This window comes from Marmota marmota, unplaced genomic scaffold, assembly GCF_001458135.2.
Source record: "Marmota marmota marmota unplaced genomic scaffold, marMar, whole genome shotgun sequence".
NCBI lineage: Eukaryota > Metazoa > Chordata > Mammalia > Rodentia > Sciuridae > Marmota > Marmota marmota.
Window position 1 is genome coordinate 18,429,668 of NW_026000229.1, and position 18,356 is coordinate 18,448,023.

General features: G+C 39.2%; 1 protein-coding gene across 8 annotated transcripts in view; it reads right to left on the minus strand.

The window, feature by feature from the left end:
- Tln2 (talin 2) overlaps positions 1–18,356 on the minus strand; it is a 395,739-nt gene that overhangs the window by 204,065 nt on the left and 173,318 nt on the right. The window contains exon 4 of one of the 8 annotated variants that reach the window (XM_048793707.1): positions 14,549–14,610. The exons of the other annotated variants lie outside the window; for them this stretch is intronic. The gene's annotated coding sequence lies outside the window, so the exon portion shown is untranslated. The remainder of the gene's footprint in view (positions 1–14,548; positions 14,611–18,356) is intronic. 8 annotated transcript variants of the gene reach the window in all.

Genomic DNA, 18,356 nt, shown 5'->3' on the forward strand with positions numbered 1-18,356 from the left:
AAAAAAAAAAAAAAAAAAAAAAAAAATATATATATATATATATATATATATATATATATATATTAGTAAAAATTGGAAACTTGATTTTCAGACAGTCAAATCTAATATGTAAATTAATTTTATGCTCATGCTGGCTTAGGACAAACAGATAAATAAGAGACACACACAACATTCACATGTGGATCCATGACTCAATTAACCTAACCCTAATTATACTGGGAAAGTCTAAAATCATGCAGGAAACCAAAGAGATTTCACAGCCAATTGTAAGATCAGGGAAGTGATTTAAAATCTTTACCTGCCAGAGGACATCACCAAAGGATAGAAAGGTCATTCACTTAAATTCTCTTAGACATATTACTCCAACTAAAAACACAGCATAAAGAGTAAAAACATTTTAAAATAAAGTTAAAAGATAAATAATAAACTTTAAAACTATTTCTACTGAATATGACACAGAGAGAAGCTATCTAGAGCTAAAAATCTCAAATAGAAAATAAAAAAATATCCTAACATGATGTACGTAAGTAACAGTCACAATCTTTTCACAAAAAAAATGCAAATGGGAAGGAAATAAATAGAAAAAAGATCACTCGATAAATGTTTCAAGTGCAAATCAAAAGGAGATATTCTCCATCACGTTAGCAGGGGTCGGAACACTTATCATATTAGCAAAAAATACCAAAAAACACACATTACCCTCCAGAGCAGAGGAATTAGTGTGGCCACATTCTTTATGGATTGTGAATATGGCCACAGTCTTTTGACTGAACATTTCATTTCTAGGATTTACTGAAATGAAGAGATACAAGCTTAAGTACTTAGATTCTAGGACATTTACCACTGTTTTGTTGATGTACAGGACACATAATGATCCAAATTGCATACCTATGTCTGCATGCATATAGACATAAAGAAAATCCACCTAAAATCCATCAACAGTGAATTTTATCATCTTTAAATTCTGACTTTATAAGTGATTTATAATTTTCTATGTTTCCTTTTCCTGCAATGTCCATTTATGGCAGATGGTCTCAGAGTCAATCACTTCTTACTAACCTGTGAAATTAAAAGCTACCCTTAGGGTGGGGTGGCCTGTACCCACATAGAATGATAGACCTACTAGAGTCAGTTTGTTTTCAAACTGGTTGTACTTATTATGTCATTACATATTTAAAGTCAGTTGTACTTATTATGTAATTAAATATTTAAATATGGTATGGGTCAAAGAAATACTAGTACAGAAATGAAGGACTGGTATGAAAATTCAGTAGAAGGCATTTGTGAGTTGCTAAGCAAGAAAATCCTTGCCAAATTAGGAGAGGACTGGCAGTTTGGGAGACTTTTTTTTTTTTTTTAGTAGAGTACCTTCAAATTATTTTTCAAATATCTTTTAATTTCACATTCTACTTAAAAAATCTCAAACTAGGGCTGGGGATGTGGCTCGAGCGGAAAAGCGCTCGCCTGGCACGCGAGGGGCACTGGGTTCGATCCTGAGAACCACATAAAAATAAAACAAAGATGTTGTGTCCACCGAAAAGTAAAAATAAATATTAAAAAATTCTCTCTTTCTCTCTCTCTCTCTAAAAAAAAAAAAATCTCAAACTAGGAAATGTAGACACCACAGCTTAGGAGTGCTTCCGGATGGAAAGATGCTAAGAAAGTCCAGTTAGGATCACATTCAGAGACATTTATTTAAGATGCGTATACTGAGGTAAAGATTTAAATGCATGCATTTCAGGTTAAAACTTTCATGAGTCTTAGTCTTAATTGACTGAAGAAAAGCAATATTTTAGTTGGGTAATGTCAAATAGGGAGGCTTCCTCTGCCCTCCTTTTACAACAGAATAGGGAATGAGGCTTTAAGCAGAAAAGTGGTGGGGTTGAAGAAAAAAGTAAGAAAAACAGAAATTTCAAAAAATGGCTACTTGGATTTTCAAGCAGAAAAACTGAAAGTCTGTGATGGCCAATTGTAAGATCAGGGCAGTGATTTAAAATCTTTACCTGCCAGAGGACATCACCAAAGGATAGAAAGGTCATTAACTTAAATTTTCTTAGACATATTACTCCAACTAAAAACACCTAATAAGGTGCTACAAATTCTAAAAGAAAGCAAAATGGCTAATAAATGATTCTGTAAATGTTCATTGAAGGTAGCTAATGAATTTTGTGCTATCACAGCAAATGAATTGTTTTTTTTTTGATACAGTAGACTTGAGTTTTTAAAAAGCATTATTACCAAGGCATAACTGACATATGATGAATCATGCATTTAAAGTATATGGATATGTTTTATATACCTATGAACCTATGAAATCACCAACACAATGAACACAGCCATTAACCCCCCAATTTTCTTGTGCCTCTTTTTAAGGGCCCACCGACTCTCACCTCCACTATCCCCAGGCAATCACTGTTCAACTTCCTGTCACTATACATTAGTTTGTATTTTCTGGAATTTTATTTAAAGGAATCCAATAGTATGCACTCTTTTTTATCTGACTTTGCTTACTCAGCATAACTATTTCAAGATTGACCCTTGCAATTGCATATACCAATACTTCATTTGATTTACTGCTTAATCTTATTCCCCTGAATAGATAGAACACAATTTATTGACCCCTTTTACATGTGGATGGACACCTGGGTAGTTTCCAAGTTTGGGCTATTAGAAATAAAGCTGAAAGTAATGAGTGTATGTATTCAGTGGACTGCCTTTGACATTCACATGCAAGTCTTTGCAAGGACACAGCTTATATTTCTCTTGGGTAAATGCTGAGGAGAATAGGTGGGACACAAGATAGGCCTAATATGTTCAACTTTTAGAGAAAATGCCAAATTGTTTTTCAAAGAGTTTGTACCATTTTTTCATTCCCAACAGCAGAGTGTTAGGGTATGTACTAAAAATGAGACTATTCAAATCCATTTTATAGGTGAGCAAACTGAGGACAAATAAATTATCATGATCACTGAACTAATTCACAAGAGGCAGAGCCAGGATTTGAATGCACAAGTCTGAGCCCTATGCTATGACCCGTATCTCCTGTTCCCACCTACACATTCCTGTTATTCATCATACAAAGCTATGGGCTATTTTTAACATTTCTTTCCAGAGATAACTGAGTTCAAAGATTTAAATAAGAGATCATAGAATAAGGCTTGGAATATCATTATGAGCCGAAGACTCAGAGTAAATGCTTAATCCTTATAATACCAACACTTCTACATCATAAATTATCATGTTGGATATTGATGGATGTTGATTAATTCAATCCAGTGGATATCACCTACTAAATGAAAAAAAAATCCGAAGAAATGAGAAGACATTATTTCAACAGAGTCTATTTTTAACAGAGTGCTTTTCTGGTAGAAAAAAGAAAAAAAAATCCCACAAGCAGGCAGAGTCATTATCCACTGTATCTCAGATGGCTGTGGTTTCACAAAATCCAATCCAGTTACTAAAAGGCCTTACCATAAAGACCCAGGGCTGGAAGACAACCAGGTCAGCAATGTGTTTGTTTTAAAACTTCTTGGCATTTGTTGCCACAGTTTTAAAAGCATAAAAACAGAGGGACATTGTGCAGCTACTTCTCTGTCTAGAAAGCCTCAGAGTGCAATAGGGACCAAGGATAGTGCTTGCATTAAGGAGAAAGTAAACAAAACAGCATTTCCTAGCAGCAGCAGACTGTGACATTGACCGTGTTACACAGGGTATTGATTTATAATTAAAAAAAGAAGAAAAGTTGGAAAAAAATAATCAGTATTTCCCCAGCATGCTGACAAATGGGAAGAAAATTGCTTTATTAGCACAATTATGGACAGGTAGAGGGATCCTGGACTGCAGGAGGAGTGTCCAATGACAAATCAACCCATATTGAACACTGACTGGATTCAAAGCACTGTGCCAGGCTGGAGGCAGGCCAGCGGGCAGAAAAGTGGTTAGATACAAACAAAAAATAGAAAATAAGAAATCTCTCCTAATTTGGAGTTTATCATCAAGTTAGAGAAAGAACCTACATCTCAGAATTAAATCATGACACACTCAGTCTGAGATAACTATAAACCATTGGTCTTTGCCAACAATGACTAAGTACAGCCACTAGCGAAGTACTGCCAAAGTGCTGTCTCAGTTAATCCTCACAAAAGCCTAGTGAGGTAGATACTGCTTCTATCTACAGTTTACATACTAAACCACCAGGGAAACTTCCATGACTCGGTCCTGACCACACAGCCGTGGTAGAGCATGGGACTCAAAGCTCTGTTCACCCCCCAGAACTGATGGGCTAGCAACTAGGTGACAGAACTCTATGAAGCCCTCAGAAACACATGGAGTAATCCCTCTGGGGAGTCAGGCCCCGGAGGCTTTCTGCAGGCAGGATGGACACCTGCTTCCAGGGAAACTGACGGGAAAGAGGCAAGCAATACAGGGGAAGGAAAGATCTGTAAGAGGCTGAGCAACCACCTAGGGGGATGTGGTTAAATGAAGTTCACCAATATTTATCAGGTACCTCTTAGGCCAAGCTCTGGCAACCCTACTCGGACACAGAGTTTCTGTTTCTTGGATGGCATCATGCTGCCATCGATCAACAGCATCAAGATAATTTTCAATACTTAGGCCTCAGTAGCTTGGCAATTTCAATGTTTTTCTTAAAATTTTTTGGGGAGTACCAAGGATTGAACCCAGAGCACCCAGAGCCACATCCTCACCCTGTTTTTACATTTTATTTTGAGACAGGGTCTTGCTAACTTGCTTATGGTATTGCTAAATTGCTGAGGCTGGCTTGGAACTCACAATCCTCCTGGCTTAGCCTCCGAGCTGCTGGGATTACAGGCAAGTGTGACTGTACCCTATCTTAAATTTAATGATTCCTACATTATGAGAATAGGAGGTAGCTTTACAAGTATGTTAATACTACCCTATCTTAAATTGGTATAATGGAGTAGAAATGTGATGACATAATCACACATTCCTGCTTCTTGCCCTTACTCTTACCTTCCTGTGAAATTCAACCTTAAAGCCATTAGGTGGGAAAAATAACATAGGTACTAGAAAGGGGTAAGGGTGGCCAAGAACATAGAAAAATTAGAAGGAACAGCATGGTGTTAAAATGGAATTTAAGCTGGGTACAGTGGTGCGTGATTGTAATCTCAGCAGCTTAAAAGGCCGAGGCAGGAGGATGGCAAGTTCAAAGCCCGCCTCAGCAACTTCATGAGGCCCTGTTTCATAGTAAAATATAAAAAGCGCTGGGTAAATTGCTCAGCAGTTAAGTACCCTGGGTTCAATCCCCAGTACCAAAAATGAAAAATAAAAAAGAATTTTAAAATAATGGCATGAGGTAAACAGACACACATAGATGTGTTTGTGTGCTCAGAATGCAGAGAGATGTCACTAATCCTTGTTATTTGCAGATTCTGTATTTGTAAGTTTCCTACTCACTATAATTTATTTGGAACCCCCAAATTAATATTCCTGGTACTTTTGTAGTCATTTGTAGATACATATGAAGCAGCAAAAAGTTTGAATTGTTCCCAACTGCCCAACTGTCATGTTCCCAACTAGGCTTGTAAACAAGGGTCCGTTTCAGGTTTTTTCTTTTTTTTCATTCTTCTGCCTTTTGCTTATTTTGTTATTTAAAATGGCCCAAGCATAATGCTGAAGTACTGTCTAATGTTCCTAAGCATGAGATGGCTGTCAAGGCTTAGGAAAAAAGAAAATCACAGGTGTTAGTTTCTTTCAGGCATGAGTTATAGATTGTGGGCCATGAGCCAGTGCTAATGAATCAACAATATGTATGAAGTAAGTTGTATTTAAACAGAACCTCACAGAGAACAGAGCTATATATTGATTGGCTGACAAAAAATGATGCCAGCAGGGGCTCACAGGAACCTAACTCTGTATTTCCCCTAAGTTCAGTGGTTAAGAATTCACTAATTCAGTGTTCAAAGAGACTTTGTAGAATGTAACTAGCACGAATAATAAGAATCAACCAAATTCCCTGGGTCTGTCCACTGTGAAGGTCTGGAACAAGTGATGCCTTGCTTCATGCTCACATCTTGGTTTCTAATTACCTTTTTTTTTTTTTTTTTAATATTTATTTATTTATTTTAGTTTTCGGCAGGCACAACATCTTTGTTTGTATGTGGTGCTGAGGATCGAACCCGGGCCGCACGCATGCCAGGCGAGCGCGCTACCGCTTGAGCCACATCCCCAGCCCTCTAATTACCTTTTTTAAATAAAAGAAACCAGGGTTCTGTGGAGAAATGGCTGATTCTAGGGATGCAGAAGGTGAAGCGTAAGGTGTCAGGCATGTCCTTTTTCTTTCTTCTGTTTTTCATCTTTTTGGGAGTGGTACTGAGGATCAAGCTGGGACCCTGGTCATGCTAGACAAGTGCTATTACTGGGCCTTGCTGCCAGACCTGGCATGTCTTATTGTGCCAGAAACTAAGGAACTGTTCAAAGAACAATGGAAAAGTGTCAAAAGCACATAGAAACCAATTTGAAAGGGTTCTTACAAGCTGGAATGTCAAAATAATGACAGGAACAGATTATAACTTGCTGAATAAAACAGGAAAAAATATAAATAAATGAATACATAAAATGAAAGCTGGATGAGAAACAGGTTAGCTACTTAGTTTCAAAATACTGGTCTGCCAGTGTAGCTCATTAGTAGAGTATCTGGTAGGGGTAGCATGAACAAGGCCTTGGATCCAATCTCCAGCAGTGAAAGAGAGAAACAAAACAAAATAGTATTCTGCTTGCATGGTGGCATAGGTATAATTCCAGTGACTCAGAAGGCTAAGGCAGGAGGATCTCAAGTTCAAGGCCAGACTGGACACTTACTTATTAGCAAGACCCTGACTCAAAATTTAAAAAATAAAAAGGGCTGGGGGTGTGGATCAGTAGTAGGGCACCCCTGGATTCAATCAGTACTACTACTACTACTACTACTACTACTACTACTACTACTACACACACACACACACACATGAGGGGAGGGGAGAGACCCAAAACAACAACAAATTCCCTACAAAATACTCATTAAACAGGAAAAAGAATAACCTTTACAAAGTCAAACTCTGGCCAACACAACCTCAATCATGAGATAACATGAACATCAGTGTGGGACGAATAAAGACTGCGCACCACATGATAGATGTAAAAAGAACACAGCATGGTTTGTGATATTCCTTCCGAAGATGTTGCTACAACTTAGATACAGTTTGGGGGCACTCCCAGGGGTTCACATACTGGAAGCTTGGGCCTCTGGTGGTGGTGTTGGGAGGTGATATGGGGTCTTTAAGAGGGGCAGCCTCATAGATCATGGAGGGCAGTACTATGGAAAGAAGCTAGGGTGTTCTCCTGGAACCCTGGTTAGTTCTCACAGAAGATTGTTTTAAAAGACCAAGACAGGCCTCTCTCAATCCCTCTGACTTACTATCTTACCATGTTATCTCTTCCTTTCTGTTACAGTTTGAATCTAAAATGTCCTCCAAAAGCCATGTGCTAATTGTGGGGTTGCCAGTCTGCAGTGCTGCTGGAGATGGTAGAAACCTTAGGAAGTGGGGACCTGGTTGGAGGAAGTGGGCCACTGAGTGTATGACCTTGGAGGGTGCATCTTGCCTCCAGCCCCTTATGCTCTCTTGCTTTTTTCTCTGTTTCATGGCTGCCATGAGGTTAGCAGCTTACCTCCACCACATGCTTTCCACCATGATGCACTGCCTTGGCAAAGGCCCAGAGCAACAGGGTCAAGAGGCCATGGACTAAAACCTCTGAAACCATAAGCCAAAATATACCTTTTCTTCTTTTAAGTTAATTTTCTCAGGTATTTTGTCACAATGATGGAAAGCCAGCCCACTCCTTCATGCTCTCCTGTTCTAATGCCATATGACATGATGTGTTGTAGATAGTGGGGCCCTTGCCAGAGCCATCATAATTTTGTTTGGACTGTCAGCCTACAAAACTACAAGCCAAATATGCATCTTTTCGCTCTAAAGCACCCAGCCTCAGATATTTTGTCACAGCAATGGAAAATAGACTAACAGATGTACAATCTGAAATCAATAACAAACAAAGACACAAATCCCAACTGAGGAATACTCTACAAAATAACTAATCTTTCATCTTCAAAAGGGTTAACATGCTAAAAGTCAAGGAAAGGCGGATGAACTGTTCCACACTGAAGGAGACTAAAGACATATGATGAATAAAAGAAATATGTGATTATGAATTTAATCCATTTGCTATAAAGGACATGTCTGGGACATTTGGTGAAAACTCAAATGGTGCCTCAGGATTAGATGGTAGTAATTTTGGTGATTGCATTGTGGTTATATTCAAGAATGTCCTTTTGTAGGAAATACCTGCTAAAATAAAAGTAATGGCATGTGATTGAACATTAGGTCAGCAACTTACAATCAGATGGTTCAGGAACCATTCTCTGTTCTGTACTTTCAGATCCTTTTTGAGTATATGACTGTTTCAAAAACTTTTTAAAGAAAAAGGCTGCATATCACAGAGGGGGAAGCATGACCAGGAGGATGCACTGCAAGAGTGTCCATCTTTGTTCTTCTACCCTAAAGTACCCCACCCACCCACCAGCTCTGCAGGCTGTGGCCCTGCCTTGCCTGCCCCTAGAGAGCCACAAGTCCTACGAAGATGTTCTCCACAAGCAGACCTCAAATTACTTATCACATTCCTCCTCTGACTCCTGCCCAGCATTCCACTGGGACCTGTGCTGGCCGAAGTGATTCATGTCTTCCTCTGGTGATGGAGCCGGACTTCATTTTCTGGTCTGTACCTATTTCCACAGCACTGGACAAAGTAGCTCTTTTAGTCTTCCCTCTCTTCTCAGTACCCTACATGGGCTCTTCAGTGCTTAAATATGATTCCCCCTGGTCTCTTCTAGTGTCCCTCCTTTTCCTACTTCACGCCCCTTGCCTGGTCAATCTTATTTGCTCCAAGGGCCTGCATTCATTCACCATATCTGCAGACAGAGGCCAAATCTCTCCCCTGTACTTCTTATCGAAGTCTACTCCACATCTTCCCAAAAGCTTTCACAAGCATAAAAAATTCTCCTTATGAAAAAATGAATTCTTCATCTCTGCCCTGCTTCCACTCCTTCCAAACCTGCTCCCCTCCTGGATTCCTAATCTCTGTAGCACCAGTGTCTATCCCCTATCTACCACAGGCAGAAATGGGAGAAGCATCCTTGATCCCACTGTCTTCCATCTTCCCACTCCTGACAATTTTAACTCCCACATAGCTCTCAAATCTGTACTCTTCTACTTGAGGATACTATCATCCCATCATCTCCTGCTCAAATTTCTGCAAAAGTGTCCAACTGGGCTCCACATTTCTGTTCTTACTGTGCTTCAATATGCTCTCCACTTCTCAGTCCAGTGGTCTCCCGGAAATTCAGATCTGACTAGAGCTCACTCAGCTTCAATCCTTTCAATGTATGCCCATGCTCTTAAGGGAAAGCCTAACCCCTTACTAGATATTACAAGATCTGTTGATCAAGCCCAACTCTCCCTCTGCACCAACTATATTGAAGTGTTTTCTGTTGCTATCTTATTAACAATAATGCTCCTAACATCCAGCAGAATGCCAAGCACATTGTAGATGCTCAATAAATGTTTGCTGACTGAATCAGTCAATTAAATGGAAGGATGCTAGCCCAATTTATCATTTCACAAAGACTCAAATCTTGAAATATACCAAGGTATTAAACACACAACTCAATTCCTTGGCAAAAGCCTAACAACACAAAATAATCAGCAGTTTAAGTTCCTTGAGGTCAGACATTAGAGAGGAAGAAGGGAAACACTTGCTGGCACTCAAGTAGGCAGGTTAGCTTATGCCACCCACCACTCGCTGTCATATGCACAGCAGGATGCAATTCCACTGTACTCAAGTGTGGTGTGTGCTGCTCAGGGTGTGCTGGAGATTTTGTTAAAGAACAGAGGCCCAAATGCTCCCAACCACTGTCACTCACTTTATCTTAGGTATTTCTGGGAAGTCAAAGGAGAGAGGGAGTCAAGAAAGAAAAATGTGAAAGCAACAGAATTAAGGGCATATTAGCTTAAAATGATCAGTGAAATGGAATCAGTAATCTAATTAAGAAGGTGGGCTGGGGCGGGTGAGCTGCCACCATCCTTTCAAGCCTCAGTACAAGGTCTTGATGACCGGGTGACAAATAAAAAGCTATCATGGCTTCTGTGACCTCATGACTGCTCTGATGACTATTAAGCATTAAGAGAGATCTTATCCCTGGAGGAAAGAGAAAGTCTAATAGAAATCCAAGGGTGCTTGAAGGGCAGGAGAAGCCCGTGAACACAAAAGGAAAGCAACATCCAAGAGATGCAGCATGATGGGCGAGGAAATGACAGCTGTGAAGAGACATGAGTAGCCCAACCATAAGGAAAACACACCAGGGGATGGAAAAGGACATCGACAGGCACCACCTAAGGGGGTAAATGTGGTGTTGATACCATCACCTAAGGCAGTGCCCCCCTGGGAGCCTGGAGCACAGCTGAGCGTTAGCTCTCTATGGGGAGAGAACACCTAATCCACTCTACACAGCTGAAGAAACAAGTATAGAGAGGTCAACACCTGCCCATACTCACAAACCTATGAAGTGGCAGGGTTGAGATTTGAACCCAAGTCTGCCCAATATAAAGAGCAATGATCCTCTGTAGCAAGTACCATTTCTAGTTACTCACTTGTGACTATTCCTTACCAGGAGTAAAAAGGTAGGCTTTGCTCATCACCCCCAGAGGCTGGTGATACCGTGGTAAACACTGCTGCATCACTCACCTCATACCTGGGTTGGTAAAATAAATGCTTAAGGGATGCAGAGGACACCACCTTCATAAGAATAAGTAAACACTGTCTTCTAGGCCTGGATGCCACCATTACTAAAAATGTCTATTGTTAGACCATAGGGTTTCCTTTCCTAATACTATCACAGGAATTTCAACCTAAAATGGGATCTTTTTTGAAATGGAAAGTAATGCCTTATTAGCTTCTCTCAGTGATCTGTAGCATCATTAAACTAATACTAGTTAACTGGTGACACTGGTGTAGTACCAATTATTCTTACCACTAGACAAGTCTATTAAAATGAATCTCGGGTATCTAAGGGAGGGAAAGCGACACCCTGTCCTTCAAGCACCTAACTGCAGTAGTATGCATCTGTGCAGAGGAGTTTTGTGACGCTGGAACATGCAACAGGCGTCTTGGACTGGCTCACTGTAGCATGAGAGGCTGCAGAGCTGACCCATACTGACTGCCGAGCTCCTTGGCTGCTGTGCTGCTCCAGTGACTTAGACTCCACCCCTGAGGCAGGTTCAGAGGTCATTTTGACTTGGAATTCTTACAGGAAGAAATGCAGAGCATGAAGGCGTCCATGAGAAGCAAGACCTCTTAGCAGAGGAGGCATACGTCTGTACCACCAGATCAAGGACTCAGTCCCTAGTTCAGTAACTTCCCACAGCAACTGCTACAGCAGCTTTTCTGGGAGAAAGAAATGGTTCTAGGAGTAGGGAGTATCCAAGAAGCTCAATTGAAGACCTGTTCCTCCAAATTTCCCAAGGAGTCTTGGAAAACCTGCCCCCTGCATTTGTTCTACTCCAGCTTTAATTCCCCAGAGTCGATTCTGTGTCCAATACAGGAAATGTGAACAATAACAAGAGGCTCACTGTTTTTATTAGATTATTAAATTTGTGAAATATTATGTATAAAATACTTAGCCACAAAGGAAAAAGAAACTCGATTTATTTTAATTAAATTTTGGTGTAATACCGTTTGGACTAGGAAAATTCATATAAACTATAGTGTCACCCAGTTTTACAAACCTAAACCTACACTGTAATTCATCTCATTCATAAACATGAGATAACTTGACCTACTTTCTAATATATTCAGTTCCTTCTTGTCTGCATTAATCTGTGGTGACATTTTAAAAGTTGCTCTAATAATTTCCATTATATGAAGATGCACTTTTCATTTACATCAGCTTTGATTCCCTTCCCACAAACAAAATACTGTTTTCTCAACCATTAGCCTGCAAATGCAGTAAGAAACAAGATGTACAAGACAGCTGACACAGAAGCTCACCTTTGAATGGGGACCAGTACAGGGTTTCTTGATAGAGGAAGAAGGTAGAAAAAGGAGAAGGGGACAAAGAATGAGACAATTTTTCCCAGCAACATGGAATAGTAGGTTGAAGCTTTCTCTGTACAGTCTATGGGAAATTTGTAGAACACAGATTTTAGAAATAAATATAAATTCCATATCAAATAATATAATGAGCAACATGCTTCCCAGTAGTTCTCCAATCTCAGATAATAAGGGAAAAGAGAAGAAATCTTTCCATTTCCACACCTGCTTACAGCACACTCACACTACAACCCTCTCTACCCTCTGGAATCCAGCATCCTTCCTTCTGATGAAGACCTTTTGATACACTGTCCACAAAAGAGAAGGCACTTTTTATGCCTAAGAATTTTCTATGGCTCCCAAATGCTTATAGCAGAGGTTGGCAAACTGTGGCCCATAAGCTACCTTTTATTTTTTCTTTCTCTTTTTTGCATTGTTGGCAATTGAATCTATTCAATCTGGGCCTTCTCGCATCTTAATCGTGTGATCTACCATTGACTACACCTCGAGGTCCTGGTTTTTACATTTTTTAATGTTTAAGGAAGAAATAAAAAACTAAAAGATTTATATTTCATGATAAATTAAAATTATGTTTCAATTTCAGTGCCCGTAAATCTTAATCTTTCATACTTAATTGTAGTACAGTCACACCCATTCATAAATTGTGTACGGCTGCTTTTTGTGTTCCAACAACAGAATTCAGTACTGCAGCACAGACGGTAGCCTAAAATATTTACAACTGGTCCTTTACAGGAAAAGACTGCTAACTCCTGACCTGCAGTATAAAATCCATAACTCTTGACTGGCCGGTGCAGGTCAGTGAAATCTGGATGCACACAACCTTCCTATAAGCCTTTTTACTTCTACTTTAAGTCCTAAGATCTATTCTGCTGCAATGCTCTTCCATTCGTGATTCACTTCCTCTTGCCAACTTTGCAGCTCCAATCAGTCTTCCCAGGAGGTAGACATACCTCATTCTCTTCATAAAAGGAACATACACATATAACTTCCATGTGGTTGGAAAAAGGAAACTGATTTTTCAGAGTGCTCAGGGCCATAGTCCACATAACTATTTGTAATACTGCAAGATGGAAAGCTCCTAAATGTCCATCAATGGGGTGCAGGTTGAATGAACTAGGAAAAATCCACATGGAAAAAGAGGAAGGAACTCCAAGGAGTATGGACGAGCTCTGCACATGTAAGAATGAGGATGGAAATGCAGTGAAAAAAGCAAAGAAGAAATATGAGTACTGTGTGCTGTTTTTCATCTAACAAGGGAGGGAGGTGCAAATACAAAAAAAGATGTACATATCTGCATATGTATAAACACTACAATGAAAAACCATATATATTTTTTTCAATTGCTACATATGCGACAGGAGGAAACAGGATAAAGAAAGTACTGGGATGAAAGCAGTTATCTCTTGCCATGAACTGAATCTTTGTGTCCTCCAAAATTCATATGCTGAGACCTAATCCCCATGTAGTGGTATTTGGAGATGGGGCCTTCGGGAGGGGACGAAGCCAGAACCCTCATGAATGGCATTATTGCTTTTATGTCCCAAAGAGCTTCCTTACTACTTCTGCCATGTAAGCACACAGCTAGGCACCAGCTGTGGATGAGAAAGAGGGCCCTTACCAGATGCTCAATCTGCTTGAGTCTTCACCTTGATCTCCTACCATCCAGAACAGTGAGACACAAAATTTTGTTATTTCTAAGCAAAAACATCTCTGAATAAACTTTATTTTATAAATGAGACTCTGAAACCTTAACAATACTATATGTGATGGTTTAAAACAGAAAAGAAATGTAAACCACTGAACCTAACTATGCATCCTGCTGATACAATCACACAGGAGTTTCCAAACATTTTTGTAGCTTGTAGCACCAGATAAAGAAAAATGACAGTACCACTAATAACTAAAATTATGATAACTGGGCTTTGATTCAAACAAAATAGATATAAATTGATAAAGTAAGAGCCTTATATGTGGGAATTTCACTTGGAATTATTAGTATGAACCCATAATTTTATGTATATACACATGGACACACATGCTCCTGAGTTCTATCCACAGAAAAATCCAAATACAAACCCAGTACAAACCTAGTAGCAAAAAAAAAATGCCTCATTTCTATTCTGTGCCTTCTAAATACTTGAAGAAATCGGGGCTCCTTGGAGTAGTGGCAGATTCAAGTCTGGGGCAAGAAATAGGTTAGATAAGGCTATAACATTTTATCAACACTAGAAAGTATTTTCAAGTGCAAAAAAATCTAAGAGTCGTGTAACAGGAATGTGAGACAGCCTGAATTAGTTTCCCCTGGTCAAATACAGGCAATTTGAGCATCAGTGAAAATATTAAATGGAAATACATCAATTATACTTACACTAAGATAAATAAAATCTCAATGATCATTTTGGAATATGCTGCTAGGGAACCAATCCATTGCTTTGAAATAAAAAGAACATATTAAGCATGTATCCTGATTTTCCTATGTGAAATTCAAACTAAACAAAACCAGTCATAGAAAACACAAGGAACAGAGGGACATGCTAAATAGAACAATGAAGAAGCAATCACCAAAATCAAGACTGTGGAAAACTGAGAAGTTTTCTCAACCCCGGCAGTATTGATATTTTGAGCAAAATAATCCTCTGTCATGTGCAGCCGAATTGTGCACAATAGGGCATTTGGCAGCACCCCTAACCTTTATCTAATAGATGCCAGTAGCACTCCTGCCCAAGTTGTGACAACCAAAAATGTCTCTAGATATCACCATTCATCCCTAGATGGGGAAGAATAGTCTTTGAGAATTTCTGCTCTGAAGGATAAACAACCCAATTTCTTGAACACACAAATCTAAAGGTGGAGGGGGGGAAGTGGGAAAAAGAATCTATGGATTGAAAGGATATTAGAGACATAGCAACTAATTGCAGTGGCTAAACCTTATTTGAATCCTGAGTTTTAAAAAAGTAAAAATTATATGACAACTGAAAAAAAATTCAATGTTCACTTGATATTAGGGAAACGTTGGTAATCTTACATTTTAGAGGTGATTAAAAAAAACCTTATCTAGAATACCTTAAGTCCTATCTCAGACTCATTTACTAATACACTGACGAAACTAATAAGATAATAAAGATATTCTTCAAAATCACTGAGTGAGTAGAGAGAAAGGTATAGATAAAATAAGACTGGCTAAGAATTAATTACAATTGAAACTGGGTGATAAACACACAGTCTACTCCATAATTCTCTTCACATTTTAGTACATTTAAAAGTTTCCATTAAAAAAGTATGCATAAGGGGCTGGGGATGTGGCAAATATGTAACAACATATGTTCAAATATGTAACAACAAATCCCACCATTATATACAACTATATTGCACCAATAAAAAATGTGGAAAATGAAAGAAATCTACTCTAACATACTAGAAATATTCCCTACTGCCTCAAGCAGTAGTGCGCTAGCCTGGCATGTACAGGGCGCTGAGTTCGATCCTCAGCACCACATAAAAATAAAGACGTTGTGTCCACCGAAAACTAAAAAATAAATATTAAAAAATTCTCTCTCTCTGTGAAAAAAAAAAAAACTATGTATAAATAAATCTGGCAAGCAATTCCACTCCATTCTTCTCAGTAATCATGCGAGCCTCAGAGCAACCATGGAAGGGAAGGGAAGAATTCCCTTCCTGGGCTTGCTTCTTGGGGTCCCTCTTGATGCTGAGAGTGAGTCTACAGTTTACAACATGGCCCTTAAACACAAGAGATGTTTTCTAACACTGGAAGAAAAGTCTGCTGTCTTCAACTAACCAGGAGACAGAATATTGGTTCTTCATGTGCACCTTCCTAAGGAATGCTCAAGAACAACTTGAATTATGAGAACTTTTGCCTTGTGTTCTGAATTTAGAAGTTTATCCCCAATGTCTGACTGTGCCACACCGCTATCTTCCTTATCCTGGAATAAATCCTGCTCCAGTCTCCCAGAGCCACTCTACCATTCCTGAACGGCTCACCTCAGTACTCTATTCTAGGTGACAGAAAAATAAACTTCTTTGTTGTTTAATATACTAGGTTTGCAGTCATTTCAGCTTTAAGCAACAAAAACTCACACCAAATAATCAAGACACCTAGTCTTCTTTCTCTTACAAACCTACTCCATTTTTACATGGTTGGTGGGATTGTAAATTGGCGCAACTACTATGGAAATCAGTACAGAAGTTCTTCAAAAGACTAGGCATGGAACCACCACATGACACAGCTATATCATAGCTTGGTATTTATCATAAAGAATTGAAAAGTCATCATACTACAGCAATACATGCATACCCATGTTTATAGCAGCACAATACACAATAGCCAAACTATGGAACCAGCCTGGATGTCCATCAAGGGATAAATAGATTTAAAAAATATGAGATATTTATATCTATCTAATCTATGAAATGAAGGTTTACTCAGTCATAAATAAGAATGAAATTATGCCATTTGCATGAAAATGGATAGAACTTGAGAACGTTATGTTAAGCACAATAAGTCAAACTCAGAGGGTCAACAGTCGTGTGCTTTCTCTCCTAAGTTGAAGCTAGAGAGGAAAAAGAAAAAGAAAGGTGGAGTGTTGATCTATGAAAATTGAAGGGAGATAAGTAGAATGAGGAGAGGGATGGGGGTGGGGAGGAAAGAAAAGAAAGATGAAATACTGGGGAATGACATTGGCCAAATTATATTGTCATATTGTACAAATATGTAACAACGTATGTTCAAATATGTAACAACGTATGTTCAAATATGTAACAACAAATCCCACCATTATATACAACTACATTGCACCAATAAAAAATGTGGAAAATGAAAGAAACCTACTCTAACACACTAGAAATATTCCCTTCTCCCTCTGATCTTTCTGCTCATTTGCCTCTTGCACAGATCCCTTTGCACTGCAGTATTTTTGGAGATGTAAACAAAATAGAACAACATCAATGTCATTGAATCTTCCACTGCCGATTTTTATTTCCTTCCTCATTTAGGGCATTGAATCTGCTTCCTCTGAACCCAAGCTTCTGGGAAGTATAGTCAACGGAGAGAGAGACCAATGCCTCACCCTCAGTTTTACAGCTGGTCCCTGAGCCTACATCCAACTGACCATCGTGGACAATCTAGGTGTATGGAGCCAGATGTCCGGCAGGGACACTGAGTCATTTTTCATTCTTCAGAGGTAAGTAAACTGAGGAAAATATAATGTATTAGAACAATATTTAGGATTGAGTAATAAAAAATACTTTAAAGACTTCATTTATCTCCTTCTCTTGGTAAAGAGTCAGGATGTCCCCAGATGACTGAAAGCCTAGAAAATCTCAAGGCTAGGTTCAAGAAAGCTGGTACAGTATAAAAGGAAGGGCTCCTTTAAACATAGATGGTCCAAGTAGACTTGTCCCCTAAATTGCTTTTACCCCTGTTTCACTGGACCTACGTATCTTCACTTGGAGATGAAAACAAAATAAAACAACATTTTGTTATCTTCCACTGCCAATTTTTATTTCCTTCCTCATTTTGGGCACTGAATCTGCTTGACTGTGACACACTGCTATCTTCCTTTCCTGGAATAAGTTTTGTGTATGTGGCTAATGTTTACATAATGGAACCAAAAATGTCTCATCAGATCACAACTCCATTGGCTTAGCACTCTACCATATCCTTACAGTTTATGGATGGAAATAGCAGAAGTTGCAAGTCAGAATGGGATTGCCGCAAGTCGATACAAGGGAAACTGTGGACTGCTGACCACAACCAAATTGAAATGTGGGACATCTCCTTTGGCCATCGCTGAAGCAAGATCAATCCCAACCCATATATAAATAGACTGGACTTGGCTTCACTGAGACCATATTTCTCCTGCAGGAGGCCTAGATCTAAAGATTCTCCTTTTATTCAGTATTTATTTGGGGTCATAAACATAACAAGTCAAGGTGTTTGGAAAACAAGTATTACTGCACAGAGGCAGCACATCTTCACACTGCCACCTTGACCTAAGTATAACAGTGGTGGGAGTGGTGGGAGAAATTTATAGTGTGGTAGTGCACTAGCCTCTGCCTCTGACTGTGTTCAACCCTGTGCAGAAACAGAGTGGCGGACTTTGGCTACTCTAGCCGTGGATGAGCAGGAATGACAGATTGGAGACCTAATGGAGACTTAA